The sequence below is a fragment of the Pan paniscus genome, chromosome 5, assembly GCF_029289425.2.
Source record: "Pan paniscus chromosome 5, NHGRI_mPanPan1-v2.0_pri, whole genome shotgun sequence".
NCBI lineage: Eukaryota > Metazoa > Chordata > Mammalia > Primates > Hominidae > Pan > Pan paniscus.
The window spans coordinates 115,558,960-115,582,907 of record NC_073254.2 but is presented as its reverse complement, the minus strand read 5'-3'; the positions used below and the strand labels follow the sequence as shown (position 1 = coordinate 115,582,907).

Below are 23,948 nucleotides of genomic sequence, written 5' to 3'. Positions count from 1 at the left end.
TATGCAGTACTTTCATGCTTTGGGTTATATTATAAAGATAGATTTCTTATGCCTGAAGTAACAGATCAATATCATATACACTCTTAGACGTTTTGTATAGGAGTTGCTCAATTTCTTCCAAAGGATTTCTTCTAGTTATATTTCAGTTTCCTCCTTTGCACTTTTGTTTACATTTGTATCATCATATTTTAAATGTTTGTTAACATGAGAGAAGGAATGGGGTACTTTATTTCATTTGAAATTATTTTATGAAATGTTTGAAGAAAACTATATAACTCATGTCTTTTATTAACTCTAACATTTATTATTTCCATATATACTTTTATTCAACTTGAAAACAATTCTTTCTATAAACCCTCATTTTAGTTAAAATAGTTCTCATTTAGTTTTGCTCTTTGCAACCAAACAAGAGTATTAATATCAAGTTCAAATGGAGTTCTCAATTAAACATTTTATGACCTTTAAAAATAACTAAAATTTATTAGGAAGTAAAAAAGATGTACAGAAAATTTTAATGTAGCACAACTAAAAATCAGTATTTTTAGGCCATAGTAAAACTTAAACAGATGTTATAATACTTTCCAAATTGAATAAAACTACATGAATTTCAGAATTTGATTTTGGGACAATTAGCCAAACATGTCAAAAAGCTCAAAATGCTTGATCAAAACAGAGTCATAGGTCACTGCTGTGTCTGGAATTGGTGGGTTCTTGGTCTGACTTCAAGAATTAAGCCACGGACCCTCATGGTGAGTGCTACAGTTCTTAAAGATGGTGTGTACAGAGTTTGTTCCTTCCGATGTTCCGACGTGCCCAGAGTTTCTTCCCTCTGGTGGGTTCTTTGTCTGACTTCAATAATGAAGCCACGGACCCTCATGGTGAGTGTTACAGTTCTTAAAGATGGTGTGTCCAGAGTTTGTTCCTTCCAATGTTCAGACGTGTCCAGAGATTCTTCCTTCCGGTGGGTTGGTGGTCTCGCTGACTTCAGGAGCGAATCCACTTTTGCAGGGAGTATTACAGCTCTTAAAGGTGGTGCGGACCCAAAGAGTTAGCAGCAACAAGATTTATTGGGAAGAGCAAGAGAACAAAACCTCCAGCCTGATGAAGCGGACCTGAGCGACTTGCTTTTGCTGGCTGGGGGTGGCCAGCTTTTATTCCCTTATTTGGCCCCACCCACATCCTGCTGATTGGTCCAATTTACAGAGAGCTGACTGACCCGTTTTACAGAGTGCTGAATGGTCTGTTTTACGGAGTGCTGATTGGTTTGTTTTGACAGAGTGCTGATTGGTGTGTTTGCAAACCTTTAGCTAGACACAGAGCATTGATTGGTGCGTTTACAATCCTTTAGCTAGACAGAAAAGTTCTCCAAATCCCCACCCTACCCAGAAGCCCAGCTGGCTTCACCTCTCATTGTAGTATTATATAATATTCATTTAACTAGAGTAATAATCAGAAGACTTCAAAAGCAATGTAGAAATTTACATGGATTACAAACCTTAATCCTTCAAAAGCTAAGTTTTCCTAAGTAACCCAAAACCCAAGAAAGACAATGTAGCAATTACCTTGATAAAATTTATTATCTTTCTTTAAGTTAGTTACTAGAAAGGAAAGAAAAACCTATGCAGTCATTGTTTCCCCTTACAGGAAGCTCATTTAGGTAACCTGGAAGTCAAACTTGATGAAAAAGTTCCTTGAATTATACTAGACACAGAAAGAATGTGTCTAAGGTTATGAGAGTACACTATATTATAGAGGAATGTAAACAAGAAAACTAGTATCTTGTGCTCTTAATAACAGCATGGGAAGTTTTCTGGTTACATGGAACAATTTAGAAACATAAAGAAAAGCCAAGTGTATAGAATCTAATTATATTGGAGGAAAGCATTGCTTTTCTAGGTCTTTAAAATAAACATTTTAGCATCAGGCCACTAACACAAGAGTTAGAAGTGGAGAAATAAGTTACAAGAGTTGACAAAAAAAAAAAAAAAAAAAGGTTGAGAGAGTTATCACCTCAGCCAAAGGAAAAAGATATAGCTTTTTAAGAGGAGAAAGACTAGAATGCCATTCTGTTGTGTATGGCCATGATTATGTAAAACGTGCAAATCACGTGCACTGAGATACAGCAAAATTTGAACGTCTGAGCTATAAATCTGAGAAATTGCAAAAGGAAAACTTTATCTCAAGAAATGAAATTATTATTGTAAAAGAAAAGGGCAGCATTTTAAATTTGAAACTAGAAAAATTAAATACATCTCAGCAAGAAATGTGGCAGAAATAGAAACTGTCTGCAGTTTAGAAGATGGCATTAAAGAAACAGATTTTAAAATAAAAAATAAAACCTGTTGGCAAATTTATTAAGAGCAGGTCAATACTTCAAGAAAACTTTGTTTGCAGTATATACGAACAGGCCCTGGTACTATAACAGTGCTTCCTTGCCACCAATGTTTAACTTTTAGAAAAACACATAAACAATTTCTTTTTAGTCTCAGCTTATCGAGGCACACATTAAACTTCCTTTATAAGGCCCATCATTTACAAATCCTCTTTGACTTGTTTAGACGGTTTATATTTTCTTAACCTCTAAGTCATTCATTAAAAAAAAATTATTATTAATTTTATCTTAGTACAAAAATTCACTATATAAGATTATTTATCATACAAAATTATTTTTTCTTAAATGTATATTTCGATTAGTAGAGCTAAATATATTTTTATCTTGTTTGGACATGACTAAGAAATTTAATTAATATCTGTTTGTTAATTTAACATAATTTTAAGATTTTAAATTACATAAAAACTTCATTTATAAACATTTATTCCATTTACAATTACCCATTTTATTTAGCTTTTTAACAATTACACCTAGATTACCTATGAAAATTGAGTATTTACACAGAAGTAATCATTATTTTAAGTTGCCCTTCTATAAATAAATTTTATAACCTATAAACAGAAGCCAATTAATGCAAGTGCTGAATATGCAAAAATCAAATAAACACAAACATGGATGGAAAACAAAGTACATACTAAGAAGAACGATAAGTCACCTTCTCCAACAAAGGAAAAAAAATCGCTTCACTGACGCCCCGACCCAAAGGGAAAAATCCCTTCATGCAGACCTGAAGCTGAGGTATGCCATGAGGAAAAAGAGTCCTCCCCAACAGATCTCTCAACCAAAGAGGAATATCAAGTGTTTTCCTAAGTAATAATTTTAAAGTTAAATGGATAGGTATGTTGTTAGTAACTCAGAAGATACAGCTATTTTTATTAAATCAACAATATTAAATTAATTGTTTTTATCAAATAATTGCTTAAACAAAGGTCATTTTCTTTTAGTCTGGTTATACAGCTTCATGAGCTTAAAACATCTAGCAGAGGCAAATACAAAACTGTTTAATCAGTAAATTAAGCCAGGCAAAAATGTACATTCATTATTGAAAACATTTCTAACTTTGTGAAATGTGAAAACATTTCTAATTTTATCAACAATTTAATTTATCAACAATTTTTAAACCAGTTAATTTATCAAAGACGTACTTAAGTAAACTAAAAAAAATATTTGAATTAATTACTATACATTTGACATGAGTACTCATTTATTTAAATGTATTCCTTAAAAGATTTCTGGCTGACTATGCCAGATTTATTATGTAGTCACAACATACAACATAATACATGTACATGTGGATAAATATAATAAACATATATACATACCCATAAATAAAGATCTTACAGCTTTTACTTTAGAATTGTAGTCATGAGATAGTAAAACATACAAACTCATTGGTTTATAAAAGACAGTTGGATCCAAATTATTTTTCTGACAAAATGAAATAAGGCTAAACTTGAAGATTTTTAAAAACAGATAATCATATAAAGGCTGTGAACCAAATTTGGGGTATAGCAGTTTGAATTGGTTACCAATACAATGGATTGGACAAAGAATAGTTAACTGTGAAAATGTGACTGCATGACAAAAAGATAAGAGGTATTCTAACAAGGTCTGTATGGTATTTTCTTGGTCTCGAGTTTTAGTCCTTGAAGATAAGAATGTTGCCATTTCTTTTAGTATAGGGAGAGTATCTTTTGCATGGAAATATTTTCTTTTGCTTTTAGGAAACAGCATGAATGTCAATTTTTTTTTATATCTGCTGGTTTTCAATTGTTTTTACTTAAATAGTCAGTATGCCAAAATAGCTTAAGAATTTTGGAAACAGAGAGTTTAGCTTAAGAAGGATAAAGAGGAGGAACTGTAGAAAGAGGAGGGGGAAATTCCAGATAGGAAGCACATACTATCTCACCTAGCTTTGAGATAGTATTTAGTAGCAAGGCAAACTTCGAGTCCTGAATCTTGTTTGTTTTTCCTTTTTTGTAAGTATCAGTATTATCAATTGAGCTGTCAGTCTTATTTGGAGTGTATGAGCTTTTAGCCATGGCCTTTTAGTATAGTTTTAAGGACGACAGACTGTTTTAATGAACATGTTACCAACTGGAGTCCCAGAAAATATTTTGTTATGTCTTTGTACTTTGGGAGCCCAATTCTAACTAAATTTATCTAGGTGATTTGGTTTAATGTCAAATAAACAAAAGCCAATTAAATGCAAGTGCTGAATATGCAAAAATCAAATAAACACAAACACGAATGGAAAACAAAGTACATTACTAAGAAGGATGATAAGCCACCTTCTCCAACTAAAGGAAAAAAAATCCCTTCACTGATGCCACGACCCAAAGGGAAAAATCCCTTCATGCAGACCTGCAGCTGAGATATGCCATGAGGAAAAGAGTCCTCCCCAACAGGAGATCTCTCAACCAAAGAGGAAGATACCTCTCTCAAACATGAAAGGTAAGCCACCTCCCCAACCAAATCCCAAATAAAACAGAACTCAAAAAACAAAAACAAAAACAGTTGGGGTAGTTTGGTCCAAGAGAGATTCACCAGGGGGAAAAAGGCAACCCAGGCAAACAGGAGGGGATCAAGGGGCCAAGTACAGGTACCTCATTTCATAGTTCTTCACAGTGATTCTCCCTGAGGTGATTCAGCTTTGAAACTATACTTCTGACACCAAGTATGTTTAAGTCAAATAAAATATAGAGACAAATTTTTAAATTTAAAATGTTTTGTCTGGGAAGCAAGAATTGTAATTTGGGGAATACACATAGATTGAGTAGTCTTCGGCATGTCTGAAGAACAAAGAGGTTAGAGGGATTATAGAAAAAAGAAGTGTTGCTTATTGTCTTGAAAGAAAGTTAATTGGCACCAGTTAAGTTTTGACGAGCTGGCAAGCTTCTACTGATGAGTGATAACAGTGGGTAAAATTAGTCTTAAGAGTCACAGCAGGCCAGGTGCAGCAGCTCATGCCTCTAATCGCAGAACTTTGGGAGGTGGAGGCGGGTGGATCACCTGAGGTCAGGAGTTCGAGACCAGCCTGGCCAAAATAGTGAAACCTCATCTCTGCTAAAAATACAAAAACCAACCAGGCGTGGTGGTGGGAGCCTGTAATTCCAGCTACTTGGGAGGCTGAGGCAGGAGAATCGCTTGAACCCGGAAGGCAGAGGTTGCCGTTAGCCGAGATCACGCAATTGAACTCCAGCCTGGGCAACAAGAGCGAAACTTGGTCCCCACCCTAACCCTCCCAACCTCGCCCACCCCCCAATAAAAATAAAAATAAAAAGAGTCACAGCAGATTGTTTCAGTAGGTATTAGATAAAACTGGTTTCAGGCAGTTGCAGCAGCTGGGCTTGTAGAACATTTAATTCTAGGAGCAGGTGCTATGTGCCCTAAGTGCTTTATTCCCCTGGGCTCCTTGATGGCAGTGGCGGCCACTGTGAGGACGCCAGCTGCAGCGGGGGAGGCATAGCCAGTGCTGTGCACTCCACAGAGCCAGTGGGGACTGGGAATAGGTGATTCCAGCAGAAGCTCCAAGCCCTACCGAGTTGTTGGGGCAGCAGCCCGCCCTCCTGGGCGCAGCTGCAGCTCGGAACCTGGGCATCCCTGCACTCTCGGGGCCCCAGGAAGCCCCCTTCTTCGACAGGCTCAGAAGTGCCTGCTTCCGCTCCCCGACCTCTCCCTGCTCCCTGGCACCCGACCTGGTGCAGAGCAAAATTGTGTCAGAGCCCAGGCACTGTAGCAACCCAGCAAGGTGTGCGCATGCTCAGGGCGGCACTGACAGGCCGGCCTCCTGCTGCCTTCGCTTCCTCCAGATTTTGGGTGCCAACAAGCGTGGGAAGGAAGTGGGGGAGCTGAAGGGCGGGGGAGCTGAAGGGCAGGGGAGCTGAAGGCAGCTCAGCACAGACCTACAGGTGCCCCACAGCACAGACAGCCTGAGCGTCATAAACCGCATGTTGATGGTAACAGGAGGCAGACAGGTTCCTGGGCGGGAAGGCGGGTCCCAGTGAAACCCCACCTTCAAGCGAGGGATGGCCTGAAGCCTGCAGGCCGGACTGTCAGTTCCATGTGGAGTCCAGGACCCAGAGTGAGAACGTCACTGATGCCTTTCGGCCAATCGGATGGTGCTTTTTCCAGGCCCACCCATGACCGCCCATGGACCAATCAGCATGCACTTCCTCTATTCTGAGTCCATAAAAATCCCTGGATTTGTACACGCTCTCTTCGGGATGACCTGCCTATGGTAAGGATTCGTTAGGGTGTCCTGAGAGCTGTTCTGTTACTCAGTAAAGCTCCTCTCTGCCTTGCTCACGCCCAATTGTACACGTAACTTCATTCTTCCAGGATGCAGGAAAAGAACTCAGGACCCACCAAACGGCCAGAGCAAAAGGAGCTGTAACACGTTCCTGGCCCGCTCACCAAGCTGCAGATGGTGACACACTCCTGGACTGCGGGAGTAAAGGGTGGTGACCCTCCTGGGGGTCCAGACCTTGGGATTCCCCTAGCCAGAGATACTGTAACACTATAGGTCTCCTGCTCTTTGCCTAGGCTGGGCAGCCGCCCCACATGACAGGAAGCAGTGGCAGGGCTGGGCCAGCCCAGGGGTGGCGGAATTGAAGGAGCTGTAATACAAACGGGCTGCACCATGCCCCACCTCCCCACCCGCCTCTCGCCACACTGGGCTACAAGGAGAGAAGAGCTGCGGCCCTACTGGGGGCCCAGAACTCGGGGCTCCCTAAGCCTAGGCTGTGACAAGCTGTAACACCCTCTTGGGGGGCTCTGCGGTTACTAGCGTCTCCAAGCTTTCAGGCACCGCCATGTTTCCCTCTGCCAGCAGCGGAAGCTGCTTTTGGTATGGCTGGTTCAGCCGCAGCCTCCCACACAGCCAGCGCCTGTGCTGGTGCCTGGAGCTTCTCCTCCAGCCCAGCTAGTGCGCCTGACTGTGCCCATTGACCGCACCCTGATCTTGCTGGCTCACGCACCCCTTGCCACTCAGCTTTCCTTTTAGTTTACATTTAACTAACCAGCTTTTGTCTATTTTTAAGATTATTTTATTTTTAGATATGTCTTTCTAAAGAGACATCATTGTATTGTGCTCTTTTAAAATTCAAACCCTTAGTATTTGTTTTTTTAATAGAGACATTTTAAAGCATTTATATTCACTTTTGTAAAGTTATCCTTGGCTTAGCCTTTGTCACTTAATTATCATAATTTCTCTAATGTTGCCTTCTTATGGTTTTGTTTGTTTTTCTCTTTTGCTGGTGGACTAGGATTTATTATCTATTGAAACAATCTGGTAGTTCAAAATTTCATTTTTGTTTATCCTCACTCCTTTTTAGAAACATTTTTATGCTTTCCTAATTATTATATTAAAATCTGTGTACTTATTTTAGCTGTACTTTATAGAAAAAATAATTTTACATTGAATCAAAATGAGGCTTTACACCTTTTTCATAAGACTACATTTGGGTTTCTTTTTTGCATTTTCATTTTAAGTTACCTTGTGTATATATATTTTTCAAAATTAATCATTTCTTTATTAATGAAGGCAGTGTAAGTGATTTTTTAAAAGTGTTTACACTAGGAACATAGTTACTGTGTATATTACTCGTGATTGTTGGGGCGCTTTTCTAATCAAAATTTGCAGCTATGCTTTCTCTTTAATATAAACGTGAATGTACTGTGTGAATAACACTTTAACCAATCAAGTTAATCAAGTGTAGAAGCTGTCCAATAGTGGCTTCTCCTTCCATCAGCTAAAAAAGGTTCCTAGTGCTATGTCAGGGAGTGAGGCCATTGCTCTGGGTGTTGGCTGCCTCTCTGAGAAACACTGTCAACATTTGACTTGGTAACTGCATGTCTTTCCCATGGTGAGTGGGAGTACAACAGATTCTCTAGCACAGCAGTCCCCAACCTTTTTGGCACTGGAGACTGGTTTTATGGAGGAAAATTTTTCACAAACCCAGGTGTCATGGGAGGGGATGATTTTGGGGTGATTCAAAGTGCATTACACTTATTTTGCACTTTATTTTTATTATATATAATAATTTGTATATATAATTTATATATAATGAAATAATTATACATTGTGCCATAATGTGGAATCAATGGAAGCCCTGATCTCATTTTCCTGCAACTAGACAGTCTCATCTGAAGGTGATGGGAGACAGTGACAGATCATCAAACATTAGATTTTCATAGGGAGCATGCAACCTAGATCCCTTATATGTGCAATTCACAATAGGGTTCATGCTTCTGTGAAAATCTAATGCTGCTGCTGATCTGACGAGAGGTGGGGCTCAGGTGGTAATGCAAGCGATGGGGAGAGGCTGTAAATACAGATGAGATAATGTAAATGATCAGGAGTGGCTGTAAATACAGATAAGCTTTGCTCAGTGGTCTGCCACTAGCCTCCTGCTATGTGGCCCAGTTCCTTAGAGTCCATGGACAGATACTGATCCATGGCCCAGGGGTTGGGGATGCCTGCTCTAGCAGACAGGTGAGTCTGGAGAAATGTGGTTACCATTGCTCTGGTAGATTACTGAATCATAAAATCCAGCAACTTTCAACTGTAAGAAATACCCTGACCTAAAAATAAGGGTGGGAAAGGGAATAATAGTGAAATTCATATTATCTTCTTTGATAATTTGCTCTCACTAACACAGTCTTCTGATTAAAGAAACTGGGTGTCAAAGGTGTTAAATTAATTGTCCACAGATGGGTTGTGGAGGATTGAAGTAATTATTCTTTCTGTTGGAGAGATCTGGCTTCACTATGGAATCTGTTGTTGACCTTAATATATCCCAGGGATACTAGAAGGATAGTAACCTTCAAAACTGAAAAACCTGACCAACATCAGGAGTGAAAGAAGGCATAGAAATCAATATTTCCAGAGTCTAGTATCGCTCCTATACACACTAGAACTAGCTTTGAGATAGGTAGGTATAAAAAGTATCCTGGCTGTCTGGCTTAACTTCCTCATGATGTTTGCTAAATTGTCCCAATATCTTTTAGTTACATCAGAATTATTGCAGAACACTATATGGTTTAAATCACACATGTCATTTTTTAAATCAAATTGCCTTGGATAATATCTCACTTAAATGCATGTTGCACCATTTCTTTTCTTTCTCCACAACCTTTACAGCTAAATTTTATCCATTCTTGCCTTATATTTATCTCATGGTAATTGTAAAAACAGTATAGAATAATTTTTTTCCTAAAAAAGTTATTGCTATTACATTTTCTGAAGCCTTAAATAAATTTTTATTAACACTTTGATCTGTTTTGCATTAATTTAATTATAAACTTTGCTCCTTGAGTGTTTAAGGCATTAACATTCTTATGCAATTGGTAACATTCTTATGTCATGTGTCACTATTTTTGTCTTTTCTTTCCTTATCTTTAACAAAGAGACACCTATGCAAATGCAATGTTGAAGAACAGGAAAAAAGGACCCTCATTTAATTTTGGCTAGGTGCTGTCAGGTTTTGCTTCACTCTTTTGAAGATGAAAGACAGGTAGTGAGTTAATGCCCAATACTGTGGATGACACAAACCAGATATTCAATAACTACTTTTTCTCCTTCTAAATGTGAGACGCCATTTAGAGCTTCCCATTTTTATATACAGAGATCTTTTCTGGGTTCTGCAGTGGAAACAAGAATTCCCTTTCCAAGGAGTTCTAATTTGGAAAATGGCAGTACAGAATAGGCTTAAAGTATCTTTGAGAATTCTAAGGCATAGAGGCAAAATAGAGGACTAGGGATTTAATTTTTCTTTGGAAAGCCTTTCTATATTTGTGTGTCCAAGGTTAATAATGGCTCCATTTTTCAGGTTGGCTTTTTTCCTATTTCCTTGAATTAGAAATTTTTGTTAAGCAAGTCAAAGACTCATCTTATTTACGTTCTTGTCCATTCTTATGGTGTAAGTCAAGGATAAGGATCCTAGTTACGTTATAATTGCCTAATTGACTTTTCTAATTATTGAGGATTTGGGAAAAAACTGATAAAATTCTGTATAATACTTTAATTCTATAAAATACTTTACTTAAGGTTTTTTTCCCCTTAGTATTTGGATATTCTCATGGAAATTTATAAAACAGTTAGGAGGTTGACGTCTCTAGCAATTTTAGTGCTTCATTGTCATGCTGGAAGTCAGCCTTTCCACTGTCTTAAGACCCCTGAAGCCTGAGTGATTTTCCTGAAGACTGACGGCTAAAGCAGAGTACGTAACCTGAAAACCCTAGACTAACTCCGACCTGCAGATATACTTTAATAGGTCCACATAAGGGTTTGTTTTTAATGGTAAAATAAGCATAGCGACATAAGCTTACCATTATAATAACTTTAAGTGTACTATTCAGTGACATTAAGTACATTCATATTGTTGTGTAACCACATCACTATCTAACTCCACAACCTTTTCATCATCCCAAATTAAAATTTACTCACCAAATAATAATTTCCATCTCTTCCTCCCCCCAGCTCCTGGTAACCACTATCTGCTTTTTGTCTCTATGAATTTGACTGCTCTGGGTACCTCAAATAAGTGGAATCATGCAACATTTGTTCTTTTGTGTCTGGCTTATTCTGCTTAGAATAATGCTTTCAAGGTTCATATATGTTGTAGTATATATCATAACTTCCTTCTTTTTTTAATGTTGCTGAATAATATTTCATTGTATGTACATGTCATATTTTGTTTATTCATCTGTTCATGGATATTTGGGTTGTTGCCACCTTGTGACTATTTTGTGAGTAATTCTGTTCTGAATATTGGTCTGCAAATATCTTTTCAAGTCCCTTCCTCTGCTTTCAATTCTTCTGAGTATGTACCTCGAAGCAAAATTGCTAGATCAATGGTAATTCTATGTTTAATTTGGAGGAGAATCTCCAAACTGTTTTCCACAGTGGTTTCACCCTTTTACATTTTTTTTTTTCCAGCAATGTATGAGGGTTCCTTGTTTCTTTTTCTTTTTCTTTTTTTTTTTTTTTTGAGACGGAGTTTCGCTCTTGTTGCTCAGGCTGGGGTGCAATGTTGCAATCTCGGCTCACTGCAACTTCCACTTCTCATGTTTAAGTGATTCTCCTGCCTCAGCTTCCCAAGTAGCTGGAATTACAAGCACCCGCCACCACACCCAACTAATTTTTGTATTTTTAGTAGAGACAGGTTTTTACCATGTTTAGCCAGACTGGTCTCGAACTTCTGACCTCAGGTGATCCGCTTGCCTCTGCCTCCCAAAGTGCTGGGATTACAGGAGTGAACCAGCACACCTTGCCTCATTGTGGTTTTAATTTGTATTTCTATATAGTGTTTTGATACATTTTGAAAAAGCCAATATTGAAATACCTAAAGATTTTACATAGAAACCTTGAATTCCAGCTTATCTTGAAAAACCAGAAGGTATGATAATATATATTTCTACCTTTCAGCCATGAAGCTGAGGATTGGTAGCCCTTTTAGAGGAACACGTGCTTCCAGACCAGGTATATGCTTCCTATTTTGTCCCAAGCCACCCTATATGGCCCACTCATTTATGTTATTTGCATATCCATATAAATAGTAAGTTTGCAGTCTCTGTCATTTAGTCATCCCAGACAACATATGTTTTCATCTGGGATTAGTCCATAAATATTCTGATACTTAGTTGCTATGGGGTGATATTTAGTTGCTATGCTGTGATGATAATTGACACAAGTCATAAAAAGTAACTTAGCAGGCTAAGTGAAATTATAATATTTCAGTTGTTATTGCCATTTTAGATCAATAAACATAAAGTTTGTGGGCAGGTTTTGACTCAGAATGTGTCTTAAATTCGAATTATCCCCAGGAGGGTTGCTATTTTGAATGTTTAAAAAATCTAATTAAATTAAAGAAACGTTTGGAAATTGCCTGTAGTACTTGAACAAGCAGTTTTTGTAAAAAATAAGAAAAAGTAAATAGCTATTTTAATGGGAAAAACATCCAGCCATGAAGTCTATTTTTCTTGTCTTTTACTGTAACAAAGCAGGTTAGGCTGGAGTCCATTCACTGCCACAAAAACCAGCACCTCCACAATGTCTGCTTGAATTCATTGAAACTTTTCCTTTCTGTTAAGAAACGGAGAGAGATGAGATAATAATAGCAGTGATATGATGCATTCTGTTTCCCTGCATGGCCTGTTTTTGAGCCCTGAATGAAGGAGGAGTTAAAGGCAGAAATGTGTAGAGTAATTTTTGGCAAAGTCAAAACTGCATTGGGAACAAGGAAAACATGTGTTGTACAGAACTAGGGATAGCATGTTTTGCCTCTCTGTGCAGAAAACAACAATGCAGCCAGAATCTTAAAAACATTTGTCAATGTTTGGTGATAGCCAACTTTGCGTGAATATTATTTATTTTTCTGATGAGCACCACCAATGTTGAGGCTTCTCTGAATAGTGGGAAGAGGAGTTGGATAATCAGAAGACAGAGCAAAAGAACAAGACTAGAGCAGAGACTGTGCAGTAGCTATAGTTGAAAGAGTGATGTGTGGATCCACATATGAAAAACCTATTTGGGAACAGTCAGAAACAGTAGGGACACTTCGGAGGGTCTTAATTTTCAAGAATATATTCCTGGGACTCTTGCCATTATGATTTTAAAAAGAAAGAAATCTACAAAGTTACTTGGAATTATTGGGTTACTAATTTGTATCAGTTAAAATGCCATCTATTGTACATAACAAACAAGATTCTTTTCTCAATGGGATTGAAACAGTGAGAAAAATGGTATATTGCATAACAGAAGTCCAGAGCAAGTGTAGAGTTCAGGCATAGTTCACATTTCTGCAGTCATTTTGGTTTTGCCCTTCTCCCTAAGTCTGGTAATGGGGAATATGCAGCCGTTCCAGGTACCATATTTAGCTGTGTTCTGAGAAAAATTAAGGGAAAGTATTGCCAGAGGCCCTCATAGACTCCTCTTTGCATGTCATTGGCCAGAAATAGGTGAAATACCCTATTGCGAGAACACAGTGGTTAAGGAAAGGAGAGTTCTGAGCTTAGCTTGGGATATATCAGATTACCCTTCTGGGGTAAGAAGCAAAAGTCACCTTCCCCTCAGTCACATGGGATAGAGAATGAACTTGAGCAGAAAAGGAATTCAAAGGTAGATGAAATAGAAGTTATTTAGACAATTAAGAGTGTCCATCCTTCTTTACATTTTTCCCACTCTACTTCGCCCATTATTTCTATATATTATTATTTTGGGAGGTGTATTAGCATTTGTAAGCTGTCCTTGTTACTATTTGGTATTAAAAATTATGGTGAGACTATGCATGCCAAAGTAAATAAAGGGGAGATTCTGAATGAGAGAGAGTTTGGGAGGTAGAAAAGAGTTACATGACCTTGCTGTAATGATTTAATATTTTATACAATTTTGCTATAAAATACTGCTTTAGATATTGGATTGGATATAGCTGAGAATTAGAAATCGATAATTATTTCATTCCTTATTTTTTCAATTCAATGCTTTCATATGAATAGCACTAATAATGTGTTAAGAATAGATCATATATCACCTACCTTTTCTTTGCATAACTCCTAACATGTTAAATTCAATATAAATTCATATTTATTGTCAATCTTATTTATGAGAGCACTATTTTTCTGAAATTTACTTTAAACATATTTACACATGTATAATGTATTTACTTTTTTATGTTCTTAATTATTAAGAGAGTAAGTCTACACTCATTAAAAAGTTTACAAGAGAATTACAAGCAACAATTTCTGAAATAATTGGCTTTCCTTTTATGCAAACAGAATTAAGAAAATGCATAAGGTGATAATTTTTATTTAACTTTCACAATTTGTTCCAATAACTGTTTGAGATATCTACAAAGTAACACAGTTTATATAGTACATGTTTCCAGAGGAAATAGATTTTGAGATCAGGGTTGCGAGGATATGTGTCAGGCCAGGATTTATGTTAAAGAACATGTGACAGGAAGGCCTCCTAATGGGTTCCACGCAAATATCAAGGCAAGGAAAATTGATTTTTCCTGTTAGAAGGAGTGCAAGAAAATTTGTTTGCTGCGTTATAGGAACTGTGGTTCTTGAGATGATGAGAAGGGGAACCTTAAATGTTTTGAACCTTTCAAAACCTTGTATTGAAAGCTTCAGAAACCACTGAGTGGCCACTTACATTTGCTTGGTAATGGCAGTTGTTTGGGGGGAAAGATACAATACAATTATTCTATTAACTCTAATCTGCTGTAAAAATTTTGCAGAAAGTAAAGAGTATCTATGTTAACTGATAGTGTTGGGATAAGAGCAAAGATATGCATTTTATTGCTAATTCATATTATGGTTGGTGCCTTAATTTCAAGGGGGCTTGATTTCACTTCACTGAAGTACTTGAAAAAAAAGTTTTCTGTAAATTATTCAAATTATACAGTTTAATATTTTCAATTGGCTATGCTTTATTGATTTCTAAGATTTTTGAAATCAGTGATGCACATTTTTATAACTTTATATTAATCATATTTCTAATTAGCTTGTAGTCCTATATAATTTCTTGATAACATGATAGACTCCTTTAAAATCCTGAAGATACATTTAACTAAATTTTCATCACAATTGACAAGCTGCAATTTTACCTGACAATGATATTTTTAAAGTACCTGAAAATATACTAATTTTATTTTCCTTAAAAAGATTTAAAGTGATCATTAATTAGTGCACTTGATGTTTTGTCTCTTGTCATTGCTAGTTATCCTGTCAAGATGGTAAATACAAACCTACAATTCTGTCCATTTATAATGAGCCACTAAGTTTGCAATACTTGATTTGAAATTTGAATTCCAGGTGGCAAAACCCCCATTAGAAATATCTGTAGAACCTGCAACTTATTTAAAAGTTCTATAGATTTAAAATGTGCTTAGCCATAAATATGTGATTATTATGAGATGTTTTACATAGAAGTGCAAATAGTCCATAAATGCCTTTACATTTTCCATGTTAATGTGGATGCTGCTATAAAATCGGAAAGTATGCTGTGGCAATTTTTATCCAATTTGTAGTTCTTTGCTTTTAACATTGGTAACACACTGATGCACATAAGACTCTCTTGCTCATTTGATTAATACATCACCATATCTAGGTCCCAAACTGCTCATTTCAAATATATGTCCTATCATTTTATAGTTAACTTGTTTCTTAGACCTAAAGGTATAGAAAAAAATTTGAAAATCCTTTTTACTCATAACCAACTTCAAATATTTTAAATCTATTTATTATAAAACAAAACTTTATTTCTCACTTACTAGATGACAAGTACTCTTCTACATGAATGATAAGATAATAAGACATAAATCTTACAATTAAGTTCCCTTGTAGATAAAGTACATGTTCCCTTGTGCTTTCTTAATATTATCAATACTTTAATCAATAATTTTCTTCTCTAGTCTCATGAAAATTATTTTTGTAAATAATTTTTGTGTTTGAAAATTGCAAGAAATGCAACAACCCCTGTGGTAGATTTCAATGGATATGGTATTTTGCAATTCATTACATCAAAAAGTGGAATCTATTCTCCCACCCATTGAATCTTGATTAGCCTTGGGGATTTGGATTGACCCATAAAATATCACGGAAGTAACAATTATATGAATTCTGGAACTTAGGGCATACGAAAACTTGCAGTTTCTGCTTTTGCCCTTGTGAAACATTGTCCTTATGATGCCATGTAAAAATGCTAGTTTGGTTTACTGGGGGACAGAGGGACACATAGAGTTGTACAAGACAGCACACACTATTGGACATGTGAGTGAGACCATCATACCCCATCCAGTCCAAATGGAGCCATCAGATGACTGCAACCACTTAAGGTGACCCCAGCTGAGACCAACATAACAACTAGCTACCTGAGCCCAGATCAAGTTGTTATACTGTAGACTCTCTAGCAAATAAATGGTTGTTCTAATTCACCAGGTTTTGAGGTGGCTTATTCTTTAGCAACAGATAACTGAAACTGACTCATACACTTGCTTTAAAGCAGACTCATTAGTCTCCACTGTCTTCATGAATCAGAATTTGTTCAAAGTTCTCTTGTTTCAGTCCTATGACATGCCTATAAAAATTGTCAGCAGTTCCTTTTCCCATATGTACACTATTTCTGTTCCCACGTGTAGACATTATTTTTTCATCTTTATGAAGAAAATTCCCAATCTTGTTTATTTACCACTAAACGTCATAAGGAAACCTAGAAAAAAATAGACATTAGAAAAACAGGAATAAATACATAGTATGTGTGCCACAAATTCCTCTCATTTAAAACTGACATCACTAGTTTATTATTTTTTTCTCATATAACGATGACATCGCTTAAGAATAAAAATTGATCTAAACTGGCACATAAGATACATTTTCTTATATCTAACCATTCTATTAGTGTGGCTTCTGCCACACTGAGACTATTCTAAATTCTTAGTTGAATGTTTCATCACTGCAACGTAAATTATCTTGCTTATGTAAAACTATTGCAATTTTGACCTCTTAACCCTTGTTTTAGGACAACATTATATTTAGTGCATTTCCACTGTTCTGTCATGTTTCTAAATTTCATTTTGCTTTCAAAGTGTTTGAGGAAAAAAATATCTCTTTTGCTTAATCCTTGATTTTGGTATACCAAGATTAGACCAAGATTTTCAGAGTTAACATAAAGAGCTGAGGATACTAAAAATCAAATCAACGTTTTATAAATATTCATCAGAAATCATTACATTTAGACTTTTAAAAAATTTGATTTTTCTTTTTATTTTATTCCTTTGAAAATGTGGCAAAACTGATAAAAATAATTACCTAACATAAAGTAAAAATGCCTGTGAAGAAAAGCTGAATGTAAACTATAACTGATGAGGAGCATACTCAATAATTTGATAACTCCATTTGGAGCATTAGTCATCTCCAGCCACATTCTGAAATCTCAGTTATTTCAATGGCAGTTTTGTTAAGTGGGGTGGAATCTTATTTGTCCTTCTTTTTTCGCTTGTGGTTTTGGGGTCATATCCAAAAAATCATTGCCCAAACCAACTTCAACAAACTATTTCCTTGTTTTCTTCCAGTAGTTTTATAGTTTCAGATATTATATTTAAGTCTGTATCCCATTTTGAGTTGATTTATTTATAAGGTATGAGATACAGATGCAATGCCATTCTTCTGCATGTGGACATCTGGTTTTCCTAGCACCATTTATTGAATAAACTATCCTTTTCTCATTGTGTGTTCTTGGTACCTTTGTCAAAATATAATTGTGCAAAAATACATGAGTTTATGACTTTTTTTCTGGGCTCATCTGCTTCATTGGCCAATGTGTCTGTTTTTATTCCAGTACTATGTTGTTTTAAGTAGCTTTATAATATATTTTGAAATAAGGAAGTGTGATGCCTCCAAATTTGTTCCTCTTGCTCAAGATTGTTTTGGCTATTTAGTATCTTTAGTGGTTCCATATAAATTCTAGGATTTTCTTCGATTTCTGTGAAAAATGACATTGAAGTTTTGATAAGGTTGTATTGAATCTGTAGATCACTTTGGGTAGTATGGACATTTATATAATATCAATTCTTTCAATTCATGAACACAGGATATATTTCCATTTATTTGTGTTTTCCTCCATTTCTTTCACCAGTGTTTTATAGTTCTCAGTGTATAGATTTTTCATTTTCCTTGTTAAATTTATGTCCAAATATTTTATATTTTGTTGCCATTGTAAATTGAATTGTTTTCTTAATTTTCTCTTTAGATAGTCTATTATTAGCTTATAGAAACACCTCTGATTTTTTTCTTGTTGACTTTGTATCCTGCATCTTTACTAAATTAATTTATTAGTTATAACAGTTGTGTGTGTATGTGTTTGTGTGTGTACATGTAATCTCTAGGGTTTCCTGTATATAAGATCATGTTGTCCGGAAACAGAGACAATTTCACTTTTTTCCTTCACTACTTGAATGTCTTTGATATCTTCCTCTTGCCTAACTCCTCTGTTTAGAGCTTCCATTACTAGGTTGAATAGAAGTGGTGAGACAGGGCATTCTTGTTTTATTCCTGATTTTAGAGAAAAATCTATCAACTTTTCACTGTTTAGAATGGCATTAGCTTTGGGCTTGTCATATATAGCCTTTATTGTGTTGAAGTACACTCCCTCTTACTTAATCTATTGAGATTTTTTGTGAAAGCCTATTGAATTTTGCTAAGTACTTTTTTTACAACTATAAAGATGATTATAAAATTTTAAATTTTCATTCTATTAATGTGGTGCACCACATTTACTGATCCACATATGTTGGAACCTTTTTGCATCTAAGGGTTAAATCCCAGTTGATCATGATGAATGTTTATTTTATTGTATTGTTGAATTCAGTTGCCAAGTATTTTGTCAAGAAATTTTACATCTATGCTCATCAGGGATATTGTCCTGTAATTTTCTTTTTTGTGGATTGTCCTGTCTGGCTTTGGTATCAGGGTAATGCTAGCTTCATAAATAAGTTTGGAAATATTCCCTTCACTTCAATTTTTTGAAAGAGTTTGAGAAAGATCGGTATTAAGACTCCTTTAAATGTGTGTATAGTTCAGCTGTGAAGCCAACAGGACCGGGACTTATTTTGATGGGAGGTTTTTAAAACTAATTCAGTTTCCTTGTTTGTAATTTATCTATTCAGATTTTCTATTTCTACTTGATTGGGTCTTAGTATATTGTATGTGTCTAGAAATTTATCTGTTTCTTCTAGGTAGGTAATACAATTTGTTGGTGTAGAATTGTTCAGAGTAGTGTCTTGTAATTCTTTGTATTTCTGTTACATCTTTTGCAATATTTCCTCTTTCATTTTATTTATTAGAGCCTTCTTCTTTTCTTAGTTTAGTTCAGTGTTTGTCAATTTCATCTTTTCAAAGAACCAAGTCTTTCTTTCACTGACTTTTTTTATATTGTTGTAGTCTCTAGTTCATTTATTTCTGCATAGATCTTTGTTATTTTCTCTTTTTTGCTATCGTTAGACTTAGTTCTTTTTCTAATTCTTTGAGGTCTATCTTTAGATTACTTTTTCTTTTTTTCTGATATAGGCATTTATTGATACATACTTTTCTCTTGAAACTGCTTTTGCTACATCTCATAAATGTGGTATATAATGTTTCCATTTTCATCAGTCTCAAGGTACTTTTTGCCGTCCCTTTTAATTCTTTAACCTATTTTTTTCAGAAGCCTGTTGTTTAATTTCCACATATGTGTGAATTTACCTAGATTTCTTCTTTTATTAATTTCTACTTTAATACCATTGTGATTGGGAAAGATATGAGATACTTTTTAATCTTAAATTTGTAAAGACTTGTTTTTTGGCCTAACATATTATCTATCATGGAGAAGGTTATATGTGGACTAGAAAAAATGTATTCTGTTGCTGTTGGATGTAATATACTGTTTATGTCTTTTAGGCCCATTTGATCTAAAGTAGAATTCAAGTTCAATGTTTCTTTAGTGATGTTCTGTGTAGATGATCTCTATTGTTCGAGGAGGGATACTGAAGTTTCCTATTACTTTATTGTAGTCTTTCTCTTTCTTCTGATTATTTAATAATTGCTTTATATATTAGGTTCTTTATATATTTTGTATGCATATACATATTTACAATTATGTTCTCGATAATATGTTCTCTTTATTATTAGATAATAATATTCTTTGTCTCTTTTTACAGTTTTTATCTTAAAAGTTTATTTTGTCTGTTATAAGTGTAGCTACTCCTGCTCTTTTTTGGTGCTCAATTTGCAGAATGTCTTTTTCCAACTCTTTACTTTCAACCTATGTGTACTCTTGTAGGGACATAAGTTGGATCTTCTTTTCTAAAAATACATTCAGTCACTCTATGTCTTAGGATTGGAGAATTTAATTCATTTATGTCCAGGGTAATTATTAATAGGTAAGGACATGCTACTGCCATTTGGTAATTTGCTTTTTGGTTATTTTGTAGATCCTTTGTTTCTTCCTATCTTCTTTTGAGGTTTGATGGTTTTCTATGCTGTTACGCTTTGGATTCTTTCTTTTAATGTTTATGCAACTATTACAGTGTTTGCTTTGTGGTTACCATGAGGCTTACATAAATCATTTTATACTTATAAGAGGCTGTGTAAGTTGATAATAGCTTAATTTTAATCACATAAAAACTCTATACTTTCATTGCTCCCTCTAACATTTTATGATTAGATATAAAAATTTACATCTTTGTATACTTTGTTTTTATCTGTAATTTTGTTTTTAATTGTCTTATGAGCACACATAATTTTTAAATTTGTGTATATCTCCTCTACTTTGATCCTTTTAATTTGGCAAAAGTACCATTCCCAGTCGTAAATACACAGCAGTTCTACAGTTTTATGTTTCTGAATGGCTGTTTAAAGACAGTCCTAAATTATAACTTAGTCTGACTTAGATAGTAAAGAATTCAAGAGTGACATTTACCTTGCTATTTTTTAAAGCATCTGACCTTACAGATGATCGATAAAATGTGAGAAGTGTTAAATAATCTTTATTTGATATTACACAGAAACCACACTAAAATGCCTTTCAATAAGTAAAAGGAACCATTTTAGATACAGGGAATTCTAATTACATTGGCACAGTTAAGACCAAAAACATAAAGTAGACATTTGCCACCTTATCTTTAGCCCTTGCCTTTAAGACACAAATGAACACAAAACAGTTGAATCTTGCTTCGCTCTGAGACAGTGAAGGAATTTCCCCAGTATTTAAATATATTCACATAGCCAGTTATATGTCTAAATATAAATATAAAATCAATCTCCAATAATTTGCCATCTTTGTAAAAAGTTGAACATTACTAATGAAGTCCAATTATGTCTTTAGAAGGAGTAAATAGTGACAGCATTTACAGAATCAGAATTACTATTAAAATTAAAAAAAAAAACCGATTCATTTAACCACAAGCCAGTCTTAGTTATATCAGGACTACCCAACAAAAAATATTCTGTTCAGTCATTTATGATCTGAATTCTGGTGTATGAGATCTATTAAATTATGGTACCTATAAAAAGGTCATGAGACATTTCTCTTTTCTAATAAATAAGTCAGTGACCATTTATTACTCATTAGTAGCTTTTTCCAAGATAAGTGATCAAGTCTGCCCTTTCTGCCTTCTTAGTGCCAGAAAATATCATCATTTTGTTCCAGGGATGTACTTCTTGAGATTCTCCAAATACTCTTTCAGTGTATCCTCTCCTCAGGTGATGCCTTTGTTCTTATTGGAGTCTGTGTAAGAGAATCCAATGACCTGACCTGTCTTCTGCCCAAAGAGACCATGGAGATTTAGCCCAGTCTCTGCTTGCCTTCCTTTTCCATGGTGTGCCACTGGACACACTTCTGAATAAAAATCTTTTTGCCTTTCTCAACATCACTCATATTTAATTCTGTCTTTTATTCCTTGCACTGCAAAGGTTCCCACTTGGAAGCCAGACATCCTGTTCTATCCTTTGTGTAATTTGTAGCACTTAACAATTCATTGTAGCTAAAGTTGTTTTTAGTAATTTTGTCTTATAACCCTCACATCATAGATAAAATTGCTTTATACACCACCTTTTAATATTAGAGAATTTCAACTATGACTCTTTATTATTTATTTTTTGAGTTATTTGCCTTCATGTGTTTTATGTTATTAATTAGTAGCCCTTCGTCTCAACTTAAATAAATCCCTTTAGCAGTTTCTCTAGGGCTGACCCAGTAGTGATGAAATCTCTTAGCTTTTGTTTGTCTGGAAAAGTATTTATTTATCTCTCATTTCTGAAAGATAGTTTTGCTAGGTAAAGTATTCTTGGTGGGCTGATTTTAAAATTTTTCTTCATCATTTTAAATATATCCTTCCACTCTCTTGTAGCCTGCAGGGTTTCTGTTTAGAAGTATGATGACAGTCATATTGAAACTCCTTTGTATGTTATATGTTTCTTTTCACTTACTGCCTTCAGAATTCCTTATTTTACTTGAATTTTGATAGTTTGAATATTGTGCATGTTGGTGAATTTCTCTTTGGATTAAATTTAATTAGAGATCTCTGATCTTCTCATATCTGAATTTATGCATCTTTTCTCAGATTTGGGAAATTTACAGCCATTAATTCCTTAAATATAGTTTCTAGAACTTTTAAAAATTCTTCTCTGGGCTTCCTTTCTGCAAAGGTTAGTTCTCTTGATGGTGTCCCATGATTCCCATATGCCTGCTTTATTATTTCAATTTTTTTTGATTTTCTCCTCTTTATAATTTCAAATGTTCAGTCTTCAAGTGTACTGATCTTCTTTTCCTGTTGGTAAAGTTTGCTGTTGAAGGTTTATGTTAAATTTGTCAGTTCAATTATTGTAGTCTTTATTTCTAAAATTTCTATATAAATTTTTTATATAGAAATTTTTATTTTTTGTCAAATTTTAAATTTTATTTATACATCTTATTCCAAAGAAATAGAAATATATATATTATATATATACATATATATAATATATATACACACACATATATATATATATATATATATATATATATATACATACACACATACATATTTACCTGTACTCCCTTAGGATGATTATTCTGAATTTTTTGTCAGTCATTTTATAGATGTCTATTTGTTTAGGGTTTATTATTAGAGCTGTATCAGTTTCTTCTGATGGTGTCATATGTCCCTGGTGCTTCTTAATTCTTGGGTATTTGTGTTGGTGTCAGCACATTTCAGATAATGGCCACATATTCCAGTCTTTGCAAGTATTTTTTGGCAGTGATAGACCTTTGTTATTTGGTCTGGCCTGGGATTCTGAATAGGCCAGCTGGTAGTAACCATGGATAGGCAGACCTTAATGTTAGGTTCTTTGTTTGGGCTGGGACACTGACTGTGCTCTGAAGTTGAGTCGAGCTGCTGGTTGTGCTTTGTGTCACAATGATACCACTGGCTGGATTCTATGGATTCTATGGTCAGGTGATCACCTCTAATTGGGCCTGGTTGCAGGCTGAATTCCCTGGGTGGGCAGTACTGCTGTTCATAATTTGTTGTTGGGCAAGACTGTAGGCTGGACTTTAAAACTGGGTAAGGCATTTGGGGGATTCTTACTTGGCCACTTGGAATGGCTGGGGCCAGATGCTCCACTCTTCAGATATTTGTAGATACGCACATTCCTTCAGTCAAAGGAAGTCTTATACAGAGCATCAGAGCTTTGCGTAGTCACCACCTGAGCACTGGAGTGAGTGGGGCCGCCAGACGTTCTCTTCCACAGATAGTCACAGATGTGCACTTGTGTTCCAGACTAGAGAAGTATTAATTAAAGCACCAAAGCTGGCTGGAGAAGCTGGCTGGACACTCTAACCTGGTAGACTTTTTGATACTGCTTCTTGCAGAGCGATGCTATTGGCTGGTTTCTCTGGTCGGGTGCCTTCACTGGACATAATTCAGAGCCACCACCAAGATGATCCAATCTTGACAGCTTCTATCACCCTCCTTGCATTTTGTATGTCTTGTAGTTTGTTGTTTGAAGTTTGCTGTTGTGTGTAGAACAGTGC

General features: G+C 35.4%; 1 long non-coding RNA gene across 1 annotated transcript in view; it reads left to right on the top strand.

Moving 5' to 3' along the window:
- Window positions 1–6,233: 6,233 nt before the first annotated feature.
- The window catches only part of LOC129398021 (uncharacterized), a 35,521-nt gene continuing 17,806 nt past the window's right edge, over window positions 6,234–23,948 (top strand). Inside the window, exons 1-2 of the long non-coding RNA XR_008625718.2 lie at window positions 6,234–6,632; window positions 11,823–11,876. This is a non-coding gene — a long non-coding RNA (uncharacterized LOC129398021). The remainder of the gene's footprint in view (window positions 6,633–11,822; window positions 11,877–23,948) is intronic.